The 13,150-nt window shown below is 39.2% G+C and overlaps 1 protein-coding gene across 7 annotated transcripts in view; it reads left to right on the plus strand.

Annotated features, from left to right (window-relative positions):
• TENM1 (teneurin transmembrane protein 1) overlaps window positions 1–13,150 on the plus strand; it is a 755,935-nt gene that overhangs the window by 645,121 nt on the left and 97,664 nt on the right. The window lies entirely within an intron of this gene.

The following is a 13,150-nucleotide window of genomic DNA, read 5'->3' on the forward strand; positions in this document are numbered from 1 at the left end:
TTGAAAAAATAATTAGGTGAAACCATTTCATCATAATCAGGAACTCTTCAGATATAGGAAACTGTAGAAACTGTAGAAAGTGTATGGGTGTCAGTCATTCTCATTCACCAAGGACAAGGATATTCACTACTTGCAGCAGTGAAAATAGCCTTGAAATTCCCTCAGTATGTGATGTAATGTTGTGCCTTTTCTATAGACTGCTCTGTTCCACATTGGTACTTCTACTCTGCTCCCTATTTTAGACAAATCTCAAGAACTTTTTAATTACACTAGAAACACCCTTCACTGTTTTGTTCTTAAGAAATGATGTACTTACTTAATTCCATCTAACTGTCCTCTTTCTTTAATTTGTGAGGAGCTTTTCCTATTACTGCTCTGCTAATTAAAAGGATGATTGAAGTTTCCCTGCTGTACATTGTCTGACATTGTAGAAAGACTCTTCTTACTACCATATATTTCATTGAAAAGAAAAAAACGCTCTGTGACTAGTTTGATTTGTATCTCCGGTAGAGTTGCAAGAGTTTGCAAAAAGATATCTGGTGAGCAAGATTTCTATTGAAAACATAGTAGTTAAGGATTGGAACATTTAATATGTGTTGCTGCAGAATTTAAAACATGAGAAATTTAAGGCAGTGAAGAAGCACTCCAATGAAAATTAATTATCCTGCATGTTTAAATCAGTCCAGAGGGAACCAGAAATACCTGATGTAGTAATGTATTGATTTAAGAAATAGGATAAGTCAAGGGTATGAGATATACAATGAAGAAACATGGGATGTTTTTCAACCGATTGCTGCTTATTTTGCAGATATGCCAAAAATAATGGCTCTTTCCTTCCCTTTTTCTTCCTGAAAATTAAGATTCTTAATCTATTGCTGTCTGCACCTCATTCAGCAATTATTGGAAATATTCCTCATTTAAATGTAAATGCAATTTAGTTAAATTAGCTTTTGTAAATCCTGGTCTAATCCACAACAAGGTACTACCTATTCCACAGGGTGGAATCCACAGACCCAATTTTGGATGCTTCTATCCTAGCAGCTCTTGACTTATCCAGGAGCAAAATACCAAAATTTCTCTGATGACAGCAGTATGGTCTTATTTATCCTACCTTCTGGGTAGCTCACAGAGCCTTTCCTCTCTGCCTTCAGGGCATCATGTCACTACAGGGAGTAAAGAACTGTCCCCCTCACTGTGCTTTGTGCTCAGGCAGTACCAGTAGATCTGTTGTGAGAGTAATGCTCCTTAGGATCCTTACCAACACCTGCGTAAGGTCATGCAGATTGTGAAACCAGAGAGTTTAACAAAGTTGTTGTAATCACCTAGTAGCAAAACCTGGCAAATAAGTGGGATTTTAGTAGCAACTCAGGTGCCAAAGTGGCTCAAGCACCTTTAAATTAGGTAAGCTAAGCAAGGGGTTTTAAAGGTCTAAATTTGTACTTGAGATGCCTGCATCCCTCTTTGTATCTCAACCTTATCACCTACACAGTAGTCAATCTTCTAGACAGTGATTAAGAACTATAATAAAACAACTGACAGGATATAGTATGGAAACAACTTCTGTGAACAGTCTGTGTGCAAGAAAATGTCAAGATGGTAATTTTGAATATGGAAAGTTTGTACTCCACAGGAACCCTTTATAAAAGAGGACTCTGAAGTAGAGGAGTTGTGGGAATGTTCTGAATGCTGCATTGGAGGGAGAAAACCAGCCTAGATGTTCAATAGAACAGGAATGACACACAAAATCTTCAACTACTAGTTTTCTAAGCCAAATCTAGAGATGAAACTCCAGATTATCCATACCACCAGCTTTTAAAGAAGGGTTCTTGTGTTAGAGTGAGCTTGTTTCCTGCAGCTGGAAAAGCACAAATGGGAATTGCTAGAGCAAGAGTACAGAAGAGCACTAGAACAACTAGAGGTTTTGTCCTTCAGTAAATTTCAGAACATCTATTGTGCAAAATATACAGCATCAGTCCCTAAAAAGCAGATATTTATAATATTTTTTTTGTTGTCATGGTAAGAGTTGTACAAAAATAGCTATCATTTCAACATATTTATGCAACAGAGTCTGTGAATTTTAACTTCCTCTGAAAATAGAAAATTGTTATTGATAAAAGTCAAACCCATGGGAACTTTCCCTATGTACTGAATTTTTAAGCTTTTTGATTTTGTGGATTGTTGCAATCCACACATATGTAGACATATAAGGATTTCCTGGTCTCTACCCTCTTTAAGGATGTTGAATGTTTTGGCTCAAGTAGCATGTTTTAAATTAAATTTATAGTCATTGCAGTGGCTATAGAGTAAAAACTCCTCGTGTATTGTAGCTGCAATGTACATTTGAGCATGTTGGTCTTCAGTCCAGGAAGCCTTGGCTACTTTATGAACACATTATTAAAATAGTATCTATCAGCTTGTGGTCCAAAATCACTTTCTGATGGAGTGCAGAAAGCTGATTGTTCACATGGCATGTGATTGTTGAGCTCCTGCTCCAGTCCCCCATGTGCTTCTTACAAAAATGCCTTGAGGGAGGGTGGCCAGCCTGGCAGTGCCTCTGCCAGGTCTGCAGAGTCGGTACCACAGAGGCTCCACAGAAAAAAATGCAAGTCATGAGCTGCACCTTTGCTTCAGCAGCAGCAAGGCAGAGCAGCAGCTGCCAGATGCGTGCTGCTATTTCTGTTTGTGCTGCTGACACAGAGGAAGTTATGGTTTATTTACTGGGAGCTGCTTTGTCTCCCTCTACACTCATCTGCACAGGCTCACCAATGGACACAGGGACGTTTGCTCCTTGTCTGTTCACAGGCAGCACTGTGGAACTTGTGCTAATTGAGACTGCACTCCCTGTTTTTGTGCAAGAGCTTGTTATGCCTCACAGCTGAGTTTGTCCAAGGAACTGTTTATTTGTGCTAAAAAGGGAGGAAGGAAGGCCAACTTCTTCCTCTGCTTGTGAACCTGAGATTTTACTTAGAAGCTGATAATGACTTTTGATTTCTCGCAGTAGTCTTTCCTGTAATACAAATTGGTTGTTGGGAACACAGAGTCCCTAAGGTGTATTTTAGTTGATCCGCTATTTCATAGAATCATAGAGTGGCTTGGATTTGAAGGGACCTTAAAGATCATCTAGTTCCAATTCATTCCCTGCTGTGGACACAGACATGTTCCACTAGACCAGGTTGCTCTGAGCCCCATCCAACCTGGCCTTGGACATTTCCAGGGATGGAGCAGCCACAGCTTCTCTGGGCAGCCTGTGCCAGTGCCTCACCACCCTCAGAGGGAAGAATGTCTTCATAATATCTGGTCTAAACCTACTCTCTTTCAGTTTGAGGCCATTCTCCCTTGTCCTATCAATACATGCCCTTGTCCAAAGTCCCTTTCCATCTTTCTTCCCTTCAGGTACTAGAAGGCTGGAATTTGGTCACCCTGAACCCTTCTCTTCTTCAGGATGAACAGGTTTCCATCTCTCCATGTAGTCTGGCTCTTCAGGGGAAAAAAAATTATAAAAATAGAAGTACATTCTTCTAAAAGCATCCAGTCCTAGTGTATAGATGTAGATTCTGCAGGTCACTATCCCCTTTCCCTCCGAGTGCCAGTTTTGTGTCCGATTTGGGCATCTTTGTCACTTGTGGGCTGCTATTGTTTTTACACAGGTGAATCTGAATAGATGTTTGTGTTGTATGTTGAGAAGAAGTGCCAATGCCCACCTTTTCAGCATTTTGTGCTCTTTGGAAATAGGATAAGTAAAATATATCTTCATTATTGAAGTCAGCAGGCACATATAACATTCAGAGTACAGACCTGGGTGAGGTAAGCACTTACCAGCACAATTTTTGTGAGTGGGCCCATATCCAAAGGTCATCCTGTAATCCAGTGAGTTAAAGATGGTGCCTGCTTGTTGCAAACAGTGCTTAAATAAATCTTTACCTCTTTGCTGAAAATTACTAATCAAATTTAATAATTAAATAATTGTGGAAAACTTTATGCTCTGAGCAGAGCCCGAGTCAGTGTTAACAATAGTTAGTTCTTTATGTCACAAAAGATTTAGTGCTTATATAAAGACACATCCTGATGCCCTCAGGCAATCTGGTGAACTTTTGCTGAAAATAGGTGTCTCAAAATCTTTGTTTCCTTTTGATGCTGTATTAGTTCAGGCTGTACCTGTGACATGGCTTTATTAAGTGTACCTACTGAGCCATCTCTTAGCCTCTTTCTTTCTTCCCTACAAAGCCCTTTGGTTGTTCTCCATGTTTCTCATTGTTATCACAGGCCTCATGCCTTCCCCAATTCCTTGTGGTCTGTCACTTACTCAACAGGCTTCCCATTTTTCCTGCACAACTCTCTTTTCAGTCCAAGCAACTGTGGATTGCATTTTCCCCTCTGTGAGTGAGCACAAAGGCATTGCTTTCATCTCACTCATTACTGCTCACATCAGATTGTTCTGGACTGCTTTCATACCAGTCTCCTGATCAAATAAAATATCAAACAAGGCAGATGTTGCACAGCATTTCCTTTTGTGGTTCTCAGGGTGTTGCGTAGGATTTCAGAGCTTGTTAGTCAGAGTATAAATCTCCAGTGACGACTGAAATCTCACTGTTTTGCAACAACTACAACTTGAAATCAAACAGTGGAGACAAATTATAAAACAGGACCAAATTTGACAAGGAAACTCCATATTTACTTGGGCAATGGTATTTAAAAAATGTCCTGGTCAGAATACTGTGTGGTTCTCCTCACCCTTGTGTCAGTCTAATCTTCCTTGCTATTAGATTACACTTCTGCTCATTTATTTTAAACACTGCCCCACTGGCTTTGTCCAACCTGCCAATCTGTATCATCTCTAAGAAAGAGACAGTTTCTGCAGCTGAAGTCTCGTGTGGCAAGCCCAGCATAATTGTATTCTGCTTTACACCAGTGCTATGGCTGGGTAAACAGGGATATTCCCAGTGGCAAATGAGGAATCCTTTTCAGTGGTATCAATTTTCAGACCTTTGGATGCCTGAAATGAAATATGTGTTAGTATGTTTACCATTACCAGTCCAGCTTCTTCAGGCTGTATTGATTAAATTTTTGTACAGTAAAAATACCATTTTGAACCACAGTGAAATCAATATAGGGTGAGTTTTTCTATATATACAAATTGGATTTGGATCAGGGAGAAAATCTTCATCAGATGAAAAATAAAGCTGGGTGAAAAAAGTATGATAAAAGATCTAAGAAGGGGAAAAAGTTTCTCTGTCATTTCCTCAGCCTCTGTTGTATTTGCCCTTTAGACCTTTCTGTCTGTCCACTGATTACTTTTGTACATAAATAAATTTTCAAGCAAATTGAGGCTTCCAGTTTGGAAAAGATACTTTTAAATAGATGTAGCATTACTAGATGCTACCTTACAGGGCTTTTTTAAAATGCAATTGCATTCATATATTTTGTGATACACAATAGTGCTAATGGCAGCCTTCCTACTAGAAGGCAGAAGAGTTATTTATGGAGTATCTAATGCATCAGAAATATGTTCAATGAGGTGATGGTAGGATTATTTCCAGAAAGCAATTAAAACCACGACTGTATGGATGTTGAAATGTTTTGAGTAACAAACAGTGAGGATATGGCATTTTAGTTCCAGTGGTTTTATTTTATATGTTGTGGCCTGCGGTAAGAAGATAAGGAAGGTAGTTAGATATCTGTGAAGCAACAAATCAGAAAGGTTTTCTACATAGAGCTTACAGTAGGAAGGTTTAAAATTAAATAATGTTTGGCAAATGGGGAAGTTTTGGGGAAGTTTTGCCTTAGATCATTGTGCGGTAATTGTGTCTGAATTGTCCCAAATAATAGCCAGGGCTGTGTGAAGTTTATATTTCCCCACTTATATTCTAAAGATACTGACTATTCAATAGTAGTTTTCTGCAATTCTTGTCTCCCTAAGGAAGACCCAACCTCCTGAAATGCCTCGTTGCCTCCCAATAGAACAGCTCCTGGGATAATGCAGGGCAAAACATGAAGAGTGCCAGGACCAGTCCTTTGCTCAGTCAGAGTGATTTCAGCTGTTCTGGTTTTCAAATGCCAGTGAGACCACCCAGGAGCTTATTTCTTATTTGCTGGAATCACTAATTCAGTTTATAGCAAAACCAATGAAGAGAAAATAGAAATGGGTTACCAGTCATGTAATCATGAGGGAAAGGGGGTACTTAAGACGAATTTGAGTAATAGAAGATATGAAGAAGACACAAGAAAAAAATTATATTTAAGGGAGCTAAGGAATGTCCATGTGTGGACATTGTGTAATGCATGGAAAACTGTAAATAGCTGGAATATGTTATGAGCCTCTCTAACATCGTTCAGAGCCAGAAATGAGGGCAAATACAGTTTAGAATAGTTGTTTTCTCTTTACGTATTTTTCAAAAATAATTCCTCTTTGGCTTAACATAGCTTTATATGCTACAGTCTTGCTTCGTGACAGTGTCAGAAAAGATAAATATCAATAGCTGAATAAATTTAAGCATTCTAGTCTGATAACAGACTGTAACAGAAAAGTATTTGAGACACAAATGTTTCAGTTTGGGTGAGGTGATTCTCACTCTTTGTGTCTTCTGTTGGGATGGGCCACCATGTCCTATTTTGGGCAAGAGCAGAATCTTTGGAAATGACTGTGCAAATTATTTTGGAGGTATATATGAGAATAAATTCAATGTAATAGTTTTGCAGAAAGAGTTGCTTCAAATTTATTCACCCAACTATAACACATTGTTGGGGCATTGCAAGGTGTCCTGTAATATATTTCAGTGTCAGATGTTAGTGTGCAGTGCATGAAGAGAAGGATAAAGAGTATTGCAGCAAGAGAAATTTAGATTGAGAGAATATTTGTCTGTGAAGAGAGTCTGGTAGTGGTATGGATTGCCTCATCCTGTCAGAGGTTCTGTGTTGCTGGGAGCTTGTAAGGGATGCCAGGTATGATTTAATTTCGAACAAGAATAGGTGATCCTGTGAAGTCCTTTGCAGCTCTATTCTCTATAAATTTATGTTAAAATAGGTCAGTCATTTGGTGATGATCTATGATATTGATTTATTTTTGATTGTACTAAATTTCACATAAAGTTCTATGGCATGCTCCTGCTGTGTGTTCCTTGGTGGCGTGAAGAATAGGGAAGAGGTGGGGAATGCACCACTGCTGCATCTGGAACCTGATTTCTGTTTGCAAAAGGGAATGTTTTCACAAAACCTGGCAGCTGACAGAGAAAGACTTCAACATTAATGTTTTGAAGACACTTCCACGTCCCTTTAATTTCCATCTCAGGCTTGAAGAGCAGGTGCCACTGAATACTAGCATAACCCATTTAATACTGCTGTGTTGCCTCTAAAAAAACTGCCCCAGGCTTGAAGAAACCTTAATGATCACCCAGTTCCAAACCCCCACTTCCCCCCACCATGGGCAGGGACACCTTCCATGAGACCAGGATGCTCCAAGCCCCATCCAACCTGACCTTAGACACTTCCAGGGATGGTTTATTGACATAGCTGTGTTTAGCTAAGAATGTAAAAAATTGCACACCCAACTAACATACTGTGACACTGTTGGAGAAGCCAAAATTAGATGCAGTTATAGCATCCAGATTGCCAAAGAAGTTTATGTAGGTTGGGAAAATAATATAAGCTGTACCATAAAAAAAAAATCTCTTCTAGAACAGATATGTAAAACTTGATATCTGCATTAAGCCTCTACAGTGCACTCTTAGGTAACCTTCTCTAAGGGGAACAAATTTCCATTAGGTTTTACAGAAAAAAAATAGCTCAAGTGCTTTTGAAACTCTAAAACCTTAAATTTTTCAAAATTTTTGGGGTGTAAAAAATTATATTAATAAAGTCAGTTGCTGAAAATGAAAGCTAGAACAGAGTTGTCTCCAGGACACAGCAGGAAGGTAATTTGAAAAAGCTCAGGAACATTGTTGAAATTATCATGCAAGCTTATTAAATGCAATGTATATTTAAATTGAAAAAACTTTCTTTATTAGGTCTAGATAGGTGACTTTTTTGCTGCCTCCAGCAGTTAAGCTTATTGGGTGAAAGTCAGGGTAGATTAATTTCTAATCTTTATGGAAAACCACTTATTAAAAAATGGATAGCAAAATTATTAATATGATACTCAAAGTTTAGACTGTAGAACAAGACTCACCGCTGAAGAAAAGTATAATGAGTGTTTCACAGTATTTGGCCACTTTTGTTTACATATAGTTTTGTATTCTTAGCATGATTTTCTAAGAGTTATTTCTGAAATATGTTGAATTAACATTAAAATCTTTCCTTATCATTACAAATTATAAAATATTTAGCTTTAATTTCCCTTTTCATATCGCATAAGTAGGAACTTATTATAAAACACATTTGAAAGAACTCATTGTTGACTTAGGTAATTAAAATGAAGAGTGTGGAGTGAATTTTTAATGCTTTTTAGATTAGCTCAGGAATGATCAATTATTTGTCTCCTTCTCAGATTATGTACAAATAATGCTTCACAGCTCACATTTGCCTTCTTCCAAGAAATTAGTGAGCATTCAGAATTAAGGACATGTCAGTAAAAATTCCAGGCTGATTTGAATATTTTTTAAGTCTCTTATTCATTAATTGGTGTAAGTCCAAGGACTCTGAATTTTAGATTTGATGAAAACTGTATTTGATGAAAGTCTGAGAGAAGCTGGGGTCGGCTGAGGCCAGCTCCCGGCACTCTGCCAGCACGGGGCTTGCAGTGACTCTGCATGGCTGAGCTTGCCTCAGAAAGAAAATTAACTTTCCAGCCCTACATTTAGAGAGCCTTGTTTTGATTTCAAACTGTACAGGTACAAAAACTGATGCAGGGCCATGGATTGCTGTGAGTTAGGGTGACTGTTGGTTTGGTGGGAGCCATGAAAATTCACAGCCACTGAAGAGCTGGTCTCCTAGCCACAGACCAGCCTGCAACCCACCTCGCTCCACAAGGTCTACCTAGAGCTCAGGCTGGCAAGCTGAGCAGGTGTATATCCCACTAAACCATGTCAAAGAGGAGTGGGAGAGAAGAGATAGATTTTTGTAAGCCTTTTTGTAGCACCAACACAGTTGAGGAACTTAAGGAACTGGGAGTGTGGCACTGTACATTGTGAGAATGATTGACAGTTAATGGAACAGAATAACTAAAGGTTTGTGATATAATATCCTTAAGTTGACTAATCCAAAGTGTACCTGTCACCTGCCTCCCTTGTTACCTTACATAAGTCACCTTCCCCTTGCTCTTGTCCTTTGCAGTCAGATGATGGCACAGCTTGTGGCTCCTCAGCACAACAGTCCTGGTCTAGGCTGTGATCTGCATCTCCTCCCTTGCCTTGCTTTGATCCCTCCTTGGGCTGATTTAGCTCAGCAGGCTGTCAGGTATTAACCCAGGAAAATAAACTGAATAATTATGTGACAGTTTGATGATCTGAACCAGCCCACCAGTTTCAGATGCTAAGCTCCAGACAGGGATCACAGAGCCAGGAGATAGATGGAGAGAAGTGGAATAGTCGTTTCAATCAGAGGAGACATCTTTGGCTGTCTCAGCTGCTGCACTGACCCACAGCTCAAAGCCCTTTCCCTTCTGTGCTGGCCCTGCTGCATTTTGGAGTGCTGTAGCACCAATTGGTTTGGAAGGAGGAAGATGCTCCAGTGACCTGAACAGTTACATCTTGTCTGACTTGCTGTCCAACTTCACCACTGTCAGAATTTTTACCACATCAGCTTTACTTAAGTCTATTTGCCTAGTTAAAGTTACTGTATAATTTCCCGCTGCAGTTGGTCCTTGACCACTCACTGAGTATCTCAGTTTGTCTGATCTGCTGCAGAAACCTCATCCCTCAACACAAACACAAATGCTAATGTGGCTCCCTGCTCTGCTATTTCTGGCCTTGTTTATCTACAGGAGGAGCTAAGAAATAGTTTTGCATTTAAAAACAGGACAACCTGAACTAATAATGCTTTTTTTGATCTTAGTTGTTTGAATTAGCTGTGGATTAAAGCTGCATGTTCTAGCACAGCATTAATAGGATAACGTTAGGCTTGATTTCCCTTTCTTTGCATGAGAAGTCTGTGGAGAATCTTGGATTTGCGTGGTAGAAGAATACATTATCATGGTAAACAGCATTTCTGAAGCCTTGTTTGAAGTCACCAAAAAGAATGTAAGTCTCAAGGTTGGCCTCAGTGATGATAGTCTGAGTTGGCTGAGCTACAGGACGAGGAGGGGAGCTGAGGAAAGTGTCAGATCCAGACGAAGAAACCAGGTTTCATTTCATCTGGTGCTCACAAAATTGGGTTTAAATTGCATTAAAGAACACTTAGATTCAATATTTTGGGGGGAAAATGCATTGCTAGAAGGAAAGACAAAAGCTAGGTAAAGTCATTTCAGTATTCCTGTGCTGGAACAGATCTGACTCACAGTTACTGTGCCTGGACTTGCTGTCAGAAATGAGGTGTGAAAACTGAATACCTCAGTGCAGAACAACTAACCTAACATTTCCTGTCACACAAAGCCAGTTTGGGGTCCAGAACTTGTGTTGCTGTGTTGTCTTTCCAAGACAGCGTGATTGGATAGATGCAGCCACCATATTCCAATAGGCAGAAAAATAAAGTAAAATTTGTTTATCTGTGTATGATCTTATGTGGGAAAATAGAACAAAAAAAAAAAAGGAGCTTTATGAGTGAAAACTGTATACAGGCTGACCTAGGATATTTTTTATGAGATAGAAAATCCTGTATCTCCACTTCATTAAAAATTTGGAGCTTAAATAATGTTTAAACATTTTATTCCTTGTATGAAACATGGAGAAAACACTGGAAAACTTTAAAACATTTTAAGGTCTGTTTAACTTTGTGGTTTTAAAAGGGGAACATGTGCAGGATCTATCTATGTCCCTGTGGTAGAGATGTGCCTACACTGCCTTCAGCTCCATGCTGTTATTTCTTCTGTTTGTTTGCAAGATGAGTTTGTCATGATTAGATTCTGTGGGGTAGACAGACGGGTGAGGCAGCCATCCATGCCATGTGTGGGAATGTGTTCAAGGTTTTCCACAGCTGGTTCTTAGGTCTATTTACAGACAGGGAAGTGGTAGGAGCTGCTAGAGCTGCTGACAGGGTCGCAGGCTCTATGTGTTGCTTTGTTTCTCCACTTCAGCCATTGCTACTTCTGTATAACGATACCTACAATCCTCACTGAACTTTTGGGATCAATTGAACTAAACCAGCCCCACAATTACAAAAATCCATACAGTAGGCACTCAATCCAGGAGGGTAAAAAAACCCATCAGGTCCACTTAGCTCGACATATTGTAAACTATAGAATATTTCTTAATATCCTCTTAACAATCTTTGCCACTTAAAGTAAAATATCAAAAGCAATAATTATAATGAACTAGAGGGAGATCAGGAGAGATCAAAGGCATCCCTCTAGCAGCCTAAATCCTTGAAGTAGCAGGTAATTTGTTAGATTTAATTCTCAGGAGTTAGCCCATGCCCCAAGCTGTAAAGATATGTTAAAATAATATCGGTGGTCCTCTGCCAGTCTGGCCTGGGGATGATTATTTTGTGATCTGGTGGGATCAGTTTACTTCTTGATCACAGGAGCAAGTATTTGGACGACTTCAGTACCAATGGAATAACAGAGCAAGTTCCTTCATCATCCTCTGAGCGATCTCCAAGGTGTCCAATGAACAAACAAGTAACAAAATCAAAAAGCCAAGACAAATTATGCATCAAAGGGAAAGAAATCCTTCCCAGTACCAGCAGACAGGCAGTCCAAGGCATGAAGCATTAGATTAATACATGATCAGCAGGCAGCAATCAGGGCTTTCTAAGGGATAAGGCCACAGACTCAGCACAGGTTTTCATTTGAATATAACAGAGCAGTCTCTTTCCTTGTCTTACATATTCTTTTACAGGATAGAATGATATCATCAGATAATTATTTTTCTCTCATACTCCAGTATAACACAAGTCCCTGTCTGAATAGTACTTCACAGTTGCTTTTACTGAGTTTTGTCTGAGGTTCTTTACCATGCCTTCTTCTTCTACTTCTGATTTTGAGTTTGACCATGCTCTTGCAGTTTGTCACTCACTGATCCTTTTGATTGCACCCTGTGCCATCAGCCTGGCTATCAATGAAAATAAGGGCTAAACTCATAACTCAAGACAGAACCAGCACACCCGCGATGTCATTGTGCTGTTCCATTTCTGTGCTGCTTTTTTCTTTGTGTTAAAATGATTGGAATTGATAAGATTTCAATTTAAACTTTACAAACTTTTCTTGGTATAGAAGTGACAGCATTTGTCACTACAAATTCTTTTAAGAATGTTTATATACAATAGTTCCAAGATCTAAACGATCATTGTTTAAGATCTGTCAAGGGAAAAATCCTGCCACAACTAAATATGTAGCACTGACATTTGAAATGAGAGCAGACACGAATATATGGCTTACACTTGAAGTGCTATCAGCTGCTTTCCAAGAGGAAGAGGGAGGAGACATTTCTGTAGCAGGTTAATTGCAGGATAACAAGCAAATTCTGTCTCTTTACACTAATTATTCTAAATAAATTCAAACTACAAGGAACCTTTCTATAATGAAGCCATCCTTTTCACTGAACGACTTTAGCCTAAGTGGAAGTAGAATTGCAATTGGCATATGGTGATGTATTGAAACAATTCAGGACTTCCATACCACTTCACAATCAGGGCTGTTCTACAGTACCCAGTTAGAGAAGTTCTTTTGAGGGCAATGGTGGAGGTCTTGAAACAGCTTTCCTGGTTTCTTAGCAGTTGACTCACAGAAGTCAGGGAGAAAAAGTTTGAGTCCTTGAAAGGCATTTTAGAACTAGGGAGATCCAAATCATGTAATGTTGTATATTGCCATCAGAGAGGGGTGCTTGCCTTGCCTCTTGCTCTCTGTAACATTCCTGGTGGCTCTCTGTACTGTAAGTGAAGGCCACTTTATCATCACTACAAACATCTGAACATCTCAAAAACTGATTTGCTTGTATGTATTTTATGTGCCACTTTATCCTTTAATTCGGTTCCCTTGAAGTATTGGAATTTATAAGAAAAATACTTTTTCAGAATTGAGTCTCAGCAGAAATCAGTCAAAAGATATGGACTTCTTCGTGTCATT

This window comes from Pseudopipra pipra, chromosome 13 (genome assembly GCF_036250125.1).
Source record: "Pseudopipra pipra isolate bDixPip1 chromosome 13, bDixPip1.hap1, whole genome shotgun sequence".
In the NCBI taxonomy this organism is placed as follows: domain Eukaryota; kingdom Metazoa; phylum Chordata; class Aves; order Passeriformes; family Pipridae; genus Pseudopipra; species Pseudopipra pipra.